Source organism: Peromyscus maniculatus, chromosome 1 (assembly GCF_049852395.1).
Source record: "Peromyscus maniculatus bairdii isolate BWxNUB_F1_BW_parent chromosome 1, HU_Pman_BW_mat_3.1, whole genome shotgun sequence".
In the NCBI taxonomy this organism is placed as follows: Eukaryota; Metazoa; Chordata; class Mammalia; order Rodentia; family Cricetidae; genus Peromyscus; species Peromyscus maniculatus.
In genome coordinates this window covers 40,850,920-40,864,609 of record NC_134852.1, presented here as the reverse complement: position 1 = coordinate 40,864,609, position 13,690 = coordinate 40,850,920, and the positions used below count along the sequence as shown (strand labels likewise).

The following is a 13,690-nucleotide window of genomic DNA, read 5'->3' as shown; positions in this document are numbered from 1 at the left end:
AATTAAGCAATATTCATTTAGCCTATAGAAAATTCTTTTCCATGTTAATCTAAATTAAATCTGCAAATAGAATGAAGGTCTCTTGTGACAAGAAGCCAACATCATCCAGTGGCCTGCCCAATGCTCAGGTGTGAGTGAGTGCCCTGGGTGAGCAGGAGTGTTACAGAGTATGTGCCTGGGATGGACTTTGGGCATGCATATCAGAGTCTGGGGAGGGGTATTATAGATATATTTTTTGTTGTTTCTAATTAGTGTGTGTGACTGTGTGTGTCTGTGTGCATATGTATTCAAGCGTGCAATTGTGCCAGAGAGAGAGAGAAAGACAGAGACAGAGACAGAGAAAGAGAGGAGAGAGGAAAAAGAAAGTGTATACACTCAGAAGAAAGTGGGCATCAGATCCCTGGAACTGGAGTTACACGCAATTGTGAGCCACCTTACCTGGTTGCTGGGAACCAAACTAAGGTCCTCTGCAAGAGTAGTATGTGCTCTTAACAGCTGAGTCACTATTTCTTTTTTCTTTTTGTTTTATTTTTTGAGACAGTGTTTCTCTGTGTAGCTTTGTGCCTTTCCTGGATCTCCCTCTGTAGACCAGGCTGGCCTCGAACTCACAAAGATCACCTGCCTCTGCCTCCCAAGTGCTGGGATTAAAGGCATGTGCCACCAATGCCCGGCAACACTATATCAATAAGTATGTCCTGTACAATGCTGTGGGCATATTTATACTCAGAATAAACTAGTTATTAGATATCCAAAGTAAGTTGTGCCTGTCTTAGTTACTTTCCTATTTCTGTGCTAAGACACCATAACCAAGGCAACTTATAGAAGGAAGAGTTTAATTTGGCAATCACAGTCCCAGAGGGTTAGAGCCTGTGATAACCATGGTGAGGAATATGGCATCAGGCATGCAGGCATGCAGGCATGGTGCTGGAGCAGTAGCTAAGAGTTTATATATGATATACAAGTGTGAGGTAGAGACAGTTAACTGGGAATGGCATGGGCTTTTGAAACTTTAAAGCCACGACCCAGTGACATACCTCCTCCAACAAAGGCAAATCTAATTCTTCCCAAACAGTTCTATCTTCTGAGAACCAAGTACTCAAATACATGATCTTATGACAAATACTCTTATTCAAACCATCTCAGTGCCTTTGTGTTTTTATGATGACCACAGCATGATGAGTGGCTTCTTGTAACTAAAATCCAGGGAGCTACAATCTCAGTGTGTTTCCGGCATGCAAGGTGGGGTTGATCAGGTTTAAGCACTGCACCCAAGCCACCACTATGTGAGTCCATAGTGGTTACTTTTCTGTTTCTGTGATAAAATACTATGGCCAAGGCAGCATGTAGAAGAAGGAGTTTCTTTGGTTTATTTACTCTGGTTCCAGAGGAAAAGAGTCCAGCACAGTGAGAAGGCATGGTATCAAGCAGCAGGTGTTTTGGCAGGAGCAGGAAGCTGAGAGCTCACACATGTAACTGCAAGTGTGAAGCACAGAGAGTATACTGGATGTGGGACAAGACTATGTACACTCAAAGCGCACCCCAGTGACATACTGCTCAGCAACACCACACCTCCTGAACCTCCCTAAACAGTGCTACCAACTGGGGGCCAAATGTTCAAACAACCATGCCTGTTGGGGACATCTTATTCAAACTACAACAGTCCCCAAATATAATCCTGCCTTTCTCAAAGTGTGCCTTCTGAGTCTTCCCTAAGACTGCTTGAAGGCATAGCTGCAGCTCTGTAACATCAGTGTCCCTACAGGGCCAGCTCACCCCTAAGCAGAGGTGGGAGTGAGGGTTTCTTGGCTTTGGTTCCACTTCTGTTGGATACAACCTTAAGTCTCAGTGTCCTCGTCTATAAAACTGGAACTAGTGATCCTTTCTTTACTTGTCCTATAGCTAGCCAGGAACACATGACAAATTTAGCAACATGTTTGCTGGGCTCTAATGTAATTTATAACAATGTTATAAAGTATACATTGATAAGATCATTGATTCTCATTGAGCAGAAAGGCTGTGTTTTGTGTCTTTCTCCTCTTTGGGAGTGGTGCTGCCTGCAAAATGGACATCCTCTCAGGATGCTGTGTTCTCCTGGTACTCCAGTATTGGTACAGGCATGGGCAGGAAACCTGCTTTATCAGAAGAATAGCAGCCCTCCACCAGCCAGTTCCAGACTGACATTCACCATTTGATGCCTGCCATCCAACCCACAGGGCAGGCAGCACACCAGCACACCCAAGATTCAAGCATCTTTTCTCATCTGTTCTTAAGGGAAGAAAACAAAGCAGGTGTAACTAGACTAGTTGGTTGGTCTACCTGAAAGGTGTCAATTGACTTAGAGTGAGGTTGTACCCTTTTGCCCTTCACTTTTGACAGTGGACTCAGTAATGCCTCCTTGGCCTACTATGTATATGCCAATTCTTCTGTTTTGGCTGATCCAATGAGAGACAGATGCCTACTAGAACCTCATAATCCAGCCTCCCCCTCCACCCCCACACTCTACTACACTCTCTTGAGGACTCACCCAGAACTCTGACAAGGTCTCCATGTAGACACTGGAAGCCAATCAGCTATGCTGAAGGCAGTGACAGCTACAGTCACTGAAATTCTGGTACATCAATAACCTGTAGCTAGAATTGATTCACAGTATACTCTCCCTGGATTAAACCTCATAATTGCTGAGCCTGGCTTTCATTTAAATCTAGTAGTTAGAGTGCCATCAAGAGAAGCTTCACAGCATCCAACTGCCTCTCAGGAGATGTTGCTGCTGCAGCTGCCCTACCCACCCTGGCTCTCAGTGGAGGCTGCACATCTGCTTTATCTTTCTCAGTTAGCCAGTTGCTCTGTAAGGTTATAGAAGGTCTCCCTCTTGCAGAATTGCCCATGCCTGCCAGATTAGGGCTAAGATGGAGTAAGTATAGATGGGGACCAGATACCTCATGAGATGGGGGTGGAGCCATGGAGTGTAGTTTGCCATATCCACAGCCATTTGCAGCACAGCAAAGCCTGGTTCTAACCTCATAGTCCACAGCCTGGGAAGGCTCTGGTGTGCCATCACCTGCTTAGCTACTCGTTGACAGTCCTCCCACATCTCACTCTGCTTCCCTGCAGACTTGTCATCAAAGACATTACAACCAAGCCTTTACCTTTTAGAAGGTGTATAAAATGGTGCCACTTCAGGGGAGATTGCTTAGTGACCACACCGAGGTAGGTAGGTCTTGGTCTTTAAGGCATAGATGAGGTCTTACTTCCACCATGCTGGGTCATGGTCACCCATGGTGATGGTGCTGAGGTGCTCCAGGATCTACAAGTAGAAGTCTAACTAATAACTGAGCAGCTAGCAGCTCTTTCAGCACTGAATTGGGATTGGGGACACTGTAATTCTGTGTGTCCCCAGCTGTGTGTCAATCAACACTGCTTCTTTTCTTATGCTCATTGTTCCCACAATGCATAAGCAGGCAGTGGAATGTTTTAGCAGAGCTTCTTCACACATTTGCTTAAGAACACGCAGAACATTTCCAGTGATGGAGCCAAAACAAAGATCCCCTACTGCAAAATGAAGAACACCAGGATGTTTTTAAACAGGGCAGCCTGGAAAGTCCCATTGAAAGTTGTTGCTCCTGACTTTCTTTTCCTTCTACCCAGGATGGCAAAGAGACCAGGAAAAATCTGACCCTTCCCACAGACTAAAACCAGCAGTGGTTACACCTGTACTATTTTAATTATTTATCTGTTTAATAATGTTGGATTAACTCACCAGAAGAGATTCTTAAAAATAAATTAGTGAACTGGAGGCTCAGGCAGAAGAGTCACTTGAGTGCACGAGTCCATATGTGTCCTTGTGAGAGGGCAGCAGAAACAGATTTGACTAGAGATGTGGTGATGGTACGACTGAGGTCAATGCTGTGGAGGAAAGGGCTATTAACCAAGGTATGCAGAGACTTACTCTTGTACCTTGAAGAGGGACCGGGAGCACAAGGCTACTATTACCCAGTGTTCATGAGAATTCCTGGAAAGAAAGCTGATGGACTGGTTAGAACTGCAGTGTTCTAGAGAGTGTAGAATGTGGCAGGCCCAGAGACTAATTATAGCTGATCTTGGGCTATATTTAGTCCCCTAAAGAGTTTTCTTTGCCCATCTCTGTGTCAGACCTAACATCCTGTGCTAGTAGATAAAGCTAAACCTGATAAACAGATTAAAACCCCTTGGAGTATATTAACAAATCCGTATTCCCTACCAATCAAAGGACTAAGAAGAATCAAATCACATCTGAGGCCCATAGCTGAGATTTCTCCACTGTGCTGTAATGGCCTACCTAGTGTTTCCACCAATGTATTTGAAAAGTGCCTTGATTTATGACTTTTCTCTGGTCTGTTAACATCATGAAATTTCTTCCATAACACTGGAACATGGAATTTGAGGTGACCTAAATTTGTGTTTCTGGGCCGTGGTCAATCATATATTTGGCTCCAGATTAAACTGTTTTATTCCCTTTGAGGCAATAGCTGTGTTATTTTGTATGGACACCAGTGAAGTGAATTTTAGACTACTGGTTTCTAAAGTGGTAAGAAAACACATGCATGTTTTTTAAAAGTCATCAAATATGTGTTAATTCATTGCTGTGACGTTAGGAAATTAACATAACTACCAAAAATGCAGCTGCATTGTAGCCCTGATTGAAACAATAACTAATAGAGTATTTTTTTTCTCTGTTGAAACAGATTAACTGAAAGTCTAGCATAAAGAACAGTTTTCAGTTTTGGTTCATTAGTAGATCAATTTTTCTCATGTTACATGTAGTTCTATATATAACTTCATGATGAGTGAGATTTCATATCTGCCTGCAGGCTCACTGAAGCCTGAAGTTCAACCTTTCACTCCACATTAGAGAAAAAGTTCCCCCTGTAGGGGCAGAGGTGCGTGAGTGCATGTGTGCGTGTGCGTGTAACCTCCAGCAAACACAGCCCACCAGAAGCACAACTGGTGTTTTCAATTGAATGTGGCTGAGAGCTCACATGACCCTACCCAGAAACTGGCAAGAGCACAGTCATTTCTTTCTTGAGACAAATGGAAACAACCAGGAGGCAGGGTTTGTCATCAAGGTCACCCCCTGGGACTCAAACTCCAGGACCTTACTTTCTAGAGCAGGAGCTACAGGGCAGGCCAACCGCTGCCAGAGAAACTGCTCTGGCAGAGAGACAAGCAGGGGCACCTTGCCCTCTGTTATCCTTGCCTGTAGCAGTGTCTGTCAGAGGCTAGAAATGGCTCTAACTAGATAAGACGGAAGGCTGAACAACAAAAATGCATCCTTCAGGACCCCATCCTTTGGTGTGCAGAGAAGAGCAAAGAAATGAGAGCTCTAAACATGGATGCAGATGTAGAGTGTGTCTGACATGCACACCCACACCCATACACAATTTCTCCCCAGTCATGTCCACATCCTCCCACCCCCTTTCTCTCTTCTGTGGGCTATAAAGAGAGGATGCATTATACAGGTTAATTTCAGAGTTAAGGACTGAAGGGCTCTTTCCTGGGGACTGGCAGAATTCTGAGAGAGAAAGAGACCAAATCCCTAATGGCATGGAGCCACCTTATGCCTTCTTTATGAGAAAAGAAAATCATAGTTTTTCTTCTTCAGCTACATTTTCAAACTGGCTATGCAGAGCCACTAAGAATTCTTAGATTGGCTAAGGGTCACATTGAACTACCACTGCTCCATGGCAATCTTTAGGAATTATCACCATGGCTGAAGACATCAAGACTAAAATCAAGAACTACAAAACTGCCCCCTTTGACAGCTGCTTCCCAAACCAGAACCAGACCAGGAACTGCTGGCAGAACTACCTGGACTTCCAGCGCTGAGAGAAGGCAATGAATGCAAAAGGGAATGATGTCTCTGTGTGAGTGGTACCGGCGTGTGTACAAGTCCCTCTGCCCCATATTGTGGGTCTCAGCCTGGGATGACTGCAGAGCAGAAGGCACATTTCCTGAGAAGATTTGACCTGGCTCAGCCCACCTCTCCTCTGTTCTCTGTCCTTCTCCCCAGACAGTAAAGGGGATCTGGGTATATGATGGTCACTGCCCTGGGACCCTGAATCATGCAACTACTAATAAAAATTGACTGGAAAAATTAAAAAAAAAAGAATTCTTAGATTTTCAACAAAGAATATATCTACACCCACCTTTTTTATTAGAAGTCTTCCTCTCAGATGAACATCTTTTTTCTTTCTGTGTTAGACTTAAACCCAGCTTGCAAATGAAGCCCTTTCTTTTCAGCTCCTTAGGAGGCTACCCCGAGCTGCCACGTATCTTCTGCAAGACAGTGAATGGAGAAATCACATCCTGGCCAGGACCACTAACTGGCCAAGGACCCTCAGCCAGAGGAGTGGGAGCCTATAGGACTAGACCTGAAGGGAGGCTCAAGCTTGATATACAGTGGTGCCCTCTGGTTCTGCCTAGTAGACTCACAGGTGCCTTTTCCTACCATCTACCGCCCTCAAATGTGAGGATCCCTGTGACTTGCTAATCCCAAAGCCTGGACAAAGGACTTATAACTGTGGGTGTTTCTTTGACATGTGTTCTGTGATTATTGTTGCCCTTTTTTACAATGCTTAATCTCACATATCAGTTTGAGCAGATTGTGAGGCCCCAAGACAACCAGTTAAATGTCATGCTGCACATATTGTATCTGAGTATGCTTATTGCTGTGGATATCACTCTGTATGCTGTGAATGTATTGCTCTGATTTGGTTGATAAAATAAAAGGCTAATTGGCCAGTAGCCAGGCAGGAAGTATAGACGGGACAAGCAGAGAGGAGAATTCTGGGAACAGGAAGGCTGAGTCAGGAGATGCTGCCAGCTGCCGTCGCCATGAAAAACAAGATGCAAAGATACTGGTAAGCCATGAGCCACATGGCAAGTTATAGATTTATAGAAATAGGTTAATTTAAAATGTAAGATCTAGCTAGCAAGAAGCCTGAGCCATTAGGCCAGTTTAATTAATATAAGCCTCTGTGTTGGATTCAAGCGGCTGCAGGACTGGCAGGTGAGAGAGATTTGTCCTGACCACCGGCCAGGTAGGACACAGGAAAACTTCAACTACAGCTTATGGATTAAACTGTTTTGTGCCACTATTTCTGGGGAGACCTAACACAAAAGTCTATTAACCCCAGATAGGGAACTGATAACAGACCAAAGCAATGATAACACAAAAGTCCAATTTGGTGACCCAATGAGTTCACTGGATCTACTTATAGGAATGTGGGTGAGGGATTAGTTATATGAGTAGGGACTATGCATATCACCAAAAGCCCACCCCAGCATGGTTGACAGCTCATGACTGCTAGAACCCTGGAGCTCACTCCACAACTTACTGACAGAACAATATGTCAGAGAATGTCTCTGAGGCTGTTCAGGGGATCCATAACACTCAGTAGTCTCTAATGCTTGGAGAAGGAGAGGCCTTGTGTATCTGTCCAGTTTCAGGTATTTCTTGAGACTTCTGAGTTGATTGCTTCTGGGTTTTAAGAAGCCTCACTTCCAAGTCTTCTGGACCTTGGGAAGAAATTGATACACAGAAGGATTGCCATTAGAATTGGTAGACTGTGAAACAGGGTAAGCCCTAGTCACAATCTTGATGGGAAGAGAAGAAAAGGCCAAGTGCTGAGTAAGCAAGAACTTTCTCTCTGTCTGACCCTCTTCCAGCTACCACAGTGGCCCCCTCTTGCCTTTGGACTTGGATCAGACTGGGATTTTCTCAACTGGCTTTCCTGTTTCTCAGGCATTTTTTGCTCAACCTGTCACTATACCTTTGGCTCTCTTGGGTCTTCAGCTTGCTCAGTATACATTTTGAATTTCTCAGCCTCCAGCATCACAGAGCATCTCCCACTCTATTTTTATCTCCTTTCTTTTTCTCTGTATCCTCTGTCTCTGTTCTTTATCATCTCCTCTATTTCTAACTCTACCTCTTCTGTTTCTACCTATCTCCCTCTTCTGTCTCTGATTCTGTCTCATCTATCTCCGTGTCTTTCCTCTTGGTTCTGTTTTCAAGATAAAGATCAGGATATACTAGGATTCAGTACCCTCAAGGCCCGCAGCAGATTTCAGAGTGCTTCTTTTCACAAAGACCCCTATGTTACAACAATCCTGTCTCTAAATTTCACAATGTGCTGCTGAGCTTATCTTATGTGAGAGCTTATTAAAATAAACAAACAAAAAATACTGAAAAGCCATAGTCAGCTAACATTCATTCCCAATACAGTATTCTCCAATGGCTCAACAGACACAAAAGAGGCAAAGCTGCTTCAAGTAGCCAGGAGAAGGCACAGACTGTGGGGTAAAGACAGGGCCTGCCGGGAGCAGTTCTGTTTATTACAAAGGAATGAAGTTCGGGAAAGATGCTTCTCTACGCAAAAAAGATGAGTGGCTGTGAACTTGCAGGGTGACACAGGAGGGAGTGCCAAGTGGTTTATTGGTGTCACATAAAAATAACAAAGATCCTTGGTGGCCCTTAGCTCAATTTTGCAAATTATGCAGAATGAATGGAATTCTTACTGGATCTTTATTATTTTCTTTCCTTTTTCATATCTTTTCTCTGATGTCCTCTTCTCTTTTCTCTTCTCTCTCTCTCTCTTTGTTTGGAGAGTGAGAGCCATGGACAGGTAGGAATATGTTTAATTCTTTGTTAATTAATTAATTAATTCAATAGAGAGGCCAAGAGTCTCCCCCCCCCAAAAAAAAAAAAACCAACCTGTGTCCTTTACAATTCACATGCTAGAGCTTGACTCCTGGTGTTCTGAGTGTGTGGTTTTCCATCTGTCTATCTCAAGGCCTTGGACTAGTCATCTGGAAGGTCACCATTTTGGCCTCACACAGTCCTATGGAAGAGAGCAGAGCCCCAGAGTCCTATAGGAAGCAGACTGGCTCCCCTGTCACCATTGCCTTTGGGCATCAATCGTGTTGGAATCACAGCACAAGCCTGTTTTTCCCCAAGACAACAAGTTGTCCTCCAGCCAGTGGGACCTGAGTAACCAGGCCTTCTCACAATGCCTTGCCCAAGCCAGCTTCGCAGGGGCATTCTGGACGGAACCATATATGAACCAGACAGTGAGCAAAACTCAGGAGCCACGTCTGTAGACCCCTCCTTGCTCAGTAACATTGTGATAGCATTGTCCTCGGTTGAATATAGCTGTGGTTTATGTTGCTGAGTCTCAGCATAAATCTTGGAGAAACTCTGTCACAATTTAAAACTCCTCAGGAGCAAACTCAGAGGTGGAGAAGGGCAGGGAGGATGTTTACTAGGATGTGTTTTGGGAATCTTAGAAGTGGGTGAAGGGAGCAGGGTTAGGCAAAGGAAGGTATGGGCTGGGATGCAGACCACCAGAGATCTCAGCCAGTCTTGCAGATGTCACAGAAGCTCTACACTGGGCTAAAGGTCTGGGACTATTGCCCTCTGTTTTATAACTGCGGGATGGAAGCTGTTCTGGGAGGTCAAGTTGGTAAGACTTTCTTCAACCAAGATAATTCTCAGAGAACAGTGAAGGACTGTCATTTGATTCTTCTTTCAATAGTTTGGGAATAACTCCTCTGAGGCCACAGAACGTTAGGAGTTCTCCATATTAATGATGACGCCTGAGTTTTTAGTTAAATGTTAAAGATAAACTACACTTTATGGAAGGGTGGACTTTTGAGGAAAGACAGAAAGAATGTTATTATCTGAGAAAGGGAGGATGGATGTTCTAGTGACAAACATTGCCGTACCCATGCTTCTTTTTAATTTTTTTTTAATGTACCTAATAGCTACACAGACAATCTCCCCAGTCCTCCAGTTAGGCTGTGTGTAAATCACCCATTAACCTCATATTTCACCCTCATTCCTAACAGGACATTAGTAGACTCACTGTGGGACATGAAGCTGAGAAATTATGATGTACATAGGAAAGACCCAGGGCTCACCATCACTTTAGGCTACAAGGAAGCAGAGGCTCTACGTGGCAGTGGAAGAAAGCAGCTCTTGGCAGAAAGAATGAGGGTTAAAGAGAAGAAAATAGTCTGACTACCTGTCTTAGGGTTACTATTGCTGTGATGAAACACCATGACAAAAAACAAGTTAGGAAGGAAAGGGTTTATGTGGCTTATACTTCCATATCATAGTCTATCACTGAAGGAAGTCAGAACAGGAACTCAAGCAGGGCTGGAATCTGGAGGAAGAAGTTGATGCAGAGGCTATGGAGGGGTGCTGTTTCCTGGCTTACTCCACATGGCTTGCTCAGCCTGCTTTTTTATAGATTCAGGACAACGAGCCCAAGCATGGCACTACCAACAATGTGCTGGACCTTTCCTCATCAATCACTAATTAAGAAAATGCCGTTATGATCTTATGGAGGCATTTTCTCAACTGAGGTTCCCTCCTTTCAGGTAACTCTAGTTGGTATCAAGTTGACATAAAACTAGCACAGTATCTGTTGAGAGAAGGCTAGAAGACATAGTTCTCTAAAGGACTAGCTTTTTCTTGAGGCAACAAGGATGGGGGATGGTTTCTTCCAAATGTAAAACCCCAACTATTTGGGGTTGCAAATCCTCAAAAAGCAATTCTCACCATGCCTGCAACAACCCAACCCACACTGTTTCCCTGATGTATGTCCTGTCTCATGCTCAGACTGGGACTCCTGTAGATCTAAGAAGCCCACCACTGCCTTTAGACTCAATGTAACCACTACCAAGCTGAAACTTGATCCTCTGGGGTGGAGCAAGCTCTGAGAAAGAGGAAAGAGACAGCATTCCTCTCCAGTCTTGTGCTTTGGTTTCAGTCTAGCTCAACTGAAGTCTTCTTCCTGCCTAGCACTACTCCTTATTGGGAAGCCAAGGCCTATGGGCCTGGTTGTGCCATCTGTCACTGTCCAGTCACGGGAGACCATGCTTCAGGGGCCCTGTAGTCACAGGAATCTTCTGCTGGAATTTCATGACTATGCCTAGGAAGGCATAATAAATGCTCACTCCAGCTGGGGCACCAGCAAAGAATCAAAAAGTCAGTCCCAATTAAGTCTAGTATGGTAAACCAATGAGTTTATTGGATTGACCGAAGCAGAAACATTGGTAACTAAAGGCAGTTACATAGTGACAGTGACCCATCTTAGCTTTGGTGATAGCACATGAAAGCTGCATCCCTAGAGCTCTCTGTCTAACTTGTTGGCAGCTCCACCAAAGAGTCTCCCCTTCACCAGCAACTGTTAGTATAAAACCTTGAGTTTCGTAAGACCTGTAGATTTCTGAGTTTTAGGGGCCTCCCTCTTCCTCCTCCTTCAAGGTGGGAATGTTTCAATTTGGAGAAAGTAGCTAGATAACTGGGGGTCATATTGATCAGCAGTTGTTGCTGTGGAGATAGAAGGAGAGGGAGCCAGACTGCCAGCAGAGACTTGGGCCTGAGTGAGCAAAACCACAGAACCCCCACAGTCCACCAAGAAACCTGTGGTACATGAATGGGGATCTGGGATGTTCTCTGATCTAGGCTGTGGATGAGTGGCAAGCATCTGAGCTAGGCCAGTGCAACCTATGTTTCAGTCATAGGCACACAGAGCTCCAGGGAGAGCCTTACAGGAAAGAATGGACTTCCTGGTGTTTTTTGAGACCCTGGGACATGATTTCAGGGCTGGGTTAGTTTTGAACTGTTGCTGCAACAGTAACAGATTGCTATACATTTAATAGATTGAAGCAATATGCATTTATTTTACATAGTTCTAAAGGCTGGAAGTTTAAAATTTCTCTCAGGGGTTAAAATCAAGGGGCCAGTAGATTGCCCCATTGTAGGCTTTGGACAGGTTTCTTGCTTAGTCTACATTCTAAGGGCTGCCTACATTTCCATCTTCTGGAAGCAGGTGATGATGCCAGCTCTGGTCTTTTTTTCCCTCTTCCCATCTCTGTTTCTGCCTCTGACCAAGGATCCTTTCAATTGTTGGACTCAATAGATAATCCTCTGTCTTAAGATTCAGCCATATCTACAAATTTACTTTTGCCCTGTGAAAGAACACATGGCAGGTTCTGGAGACAAAGATGTGGGTCTCTTTGGGAACCTTTATTCAGAGAGACATCATGACTTTGTCTCTGAGCATGATTGATTCTGTGTTGTCTTTCAGGAGCACAGCAGAGCCTAACACAGATTGGTCTTCAAGAACTGTGGGGCAACCTGGTCCTTGGAGAGAATTCCCAGAGGGATCATGGCAACCTCCAGATGGGTAGGGCAGCCATGAGGTCATAGCCTCTTTCCTCCTCCAAATCATCCCTCTTTCCTTTTCATCTTAAACATTCTACCTCCCACAAGAAAATCTATTGCTATGAATTACTTTACATGTCTTCCTACCCGTAAACATGTGCCTAAGCTCTGACCAGAAGGTCTTGAGAAATTGTTGGAGCTTTATTATTTTCTTCTTTGATTAGAAATGAAAAGAGGACAGGAGTCTTCCACTCCCTCCTACTTGTGAATACACACCAGTGTGAGGACATGAAAGTGAGGTCCGGCACAGCTTCCTTTTCACCACTGGGGCGGGGGGGGTTCATGGGCAATGAGCCCAGGAGCCTCTCAGCTGTGAGAAACCCTTAGAATATCTTGCTTTTATGCTCATTATCACAATATAAAGGTAAGTTATAGCTGGGTATAACGCTACACTCAGAAGACTGAGGGAAGAGGATGGTGAGTTTGCAGCCAGCCTGTGATAGATATGTAACAACACCCGGTTTCAATGTCCTATCCCCCCAAAATAAATTACATTGTTTAAGCCACTATAGACCCTCAGGCCTTCCCAGGCAATCAAATAATTCCTCAGCAGAGCAAGGAAGAAGGAGTATTCTACCAACAATGATGGCAGGAAGCTCCCCACCTCAAGGAGATTCATGCAAGATCAATAAGGGGTTGGTATGTGTGCTAACATCCTCAGGCAGCTATGACAAATTACCACAGATCAGTGGCTTAAAACAGCATGCTGTTCTTAGTCTGCAGGCCATGTTTGCTTCATTCATAGGAAGAATATGTCCTACCTCTTTGACATTAGATACCCAATGATTCTTTATCAATTAGTAATAGATCTGTAGTCTCTGTGTCTGTCTTCACACAATGTGACATCAATGAAATTGGGTCCACCCTAAGTCCTCTGTGACCTGTTAACTTCAGCACAAATTCAAAGACCCTATTTTCAAATCAAGTTATATTTGTAGGTTCTTAGTGGACAGAAATTAAGGGGGAAAGGCCATAAACATGGATAACTATTTCCAGTATGCTGCAGGGGGCACTCTGCAGATGTTTAAATCACTCAGGTGAATTTTGCAAAGATTTGAGGTCCTTGCACTGGCCTGTGAAGTCAGAATCTTCACTGTTCAGCAATCCCATTCCTCTTGTATTGTGTGTCAAGTGAGTGTATTTTCAAGACTAATGAAGACCTGGAAATGCCAGTGAGTGTTTGGAATCATAATTTCTGCTCCATCACACACAAGAAAGGCAAACTGCAAAAGGAAACAGGCCTTGAGGCATCTGCAGAGACATAATGGCAAAGGAGGTATGAAAGGGTCACTTCTGAGTGTTACTATCAATGAGCCAGTGTGGATTCACATGTGCTGGGTACAGTGCAGAACAACATGAGGCTGTCTGCCTGCCCCCAGCTAAAGAAACAAAGGGGGAAGGTAGAGGATGGGGTGGGATGTG

General features: G+C 44.3%; 1 pseudogene; it reads left to right on the top strand.

Moving 5' to 3' along the window:
• Positions 1-5,699: 5,699 nt before the first annotated feature.
• On the top strand, positions 5,700-6,016 carry LOC102917697 (cytochrome c oxidase subunit 6B1 pseudogene; annotated as a pseudogene).
• The last annotated feature ends 7,674 nt before the right edge of the window (positions 6,017-13,690 follow it).